The sequence below is a fragment of the Artemia franciscana genome, unplaced genomic scaffold, assembly GCF_032884065.1.
Source record: "Artemia franciscana unplaced genomic scaffold, ASM3288406v1 Scaffold_799, whole genome shotgun sequence".
NCBI lineage: Eukaryota > Metazoa > Arthropoda > Branchiopoda > Anostraca > Artemiidae > Artemia > Artemia franciscana.
The window spans coordinates 129,308-130,000 of NW_027068006.1; positions in this window are offsets into that span (position 1 = coordinate 129,308).

The window sequence follows — 693 nt, forward strand, 5'->3', positions numbered from 1 at the left end:
TATTTTCTTAAATAGCACATTACAGTATAATTACACAAGCATTATAGATACACAAGTTCTATAGATTAAATAAGGCTGCTTGATTTAGTACCCATGTTGAAAAATGTTCAAAGTGTATTGAATTAAGAATTTTTTAGCAATTATATTTGACTTAAATTGATTAAAATTATAAATTTCCTACCGGAACCCCTGCCAATAATCCCCAGACCTTATCTGAGGAGGTCACTATCCAAATGAAAAAATAGTGAAAAATAAAATTGGCCAAGAGTGATGAGCTGAGCTGAAGCAATGAATAGACACTATGTGATAAATAATTGAAGACAGCAGGCACCCCCTCCCCGCCTATCCCAAAGCGAGAGAGAGAGAGAGAAAGAAAAGCTTGAGAGGAATATAGCGTTGGTATTTGCTTATAGCAATGTGTTGAACCGGAAAGAATCTGGAACACTTGCGCTAGTATTTAAAATCGTATTTTTAATTTTTGGATAGTGCAACCTCGCTGTTTTGTCAATTATAACGGAAAACTAGTGTGCAAAATGTCAAATACCATGCTTCACACGATTCCATATCTATTATAATTGATAAAAGAGCAAATTAGCACTGTCCAAAAATTCAAAATGTGACTAACTCTACAAATCCTACACACACACACACACACACACACACACACACACACACACACACACACACACACAC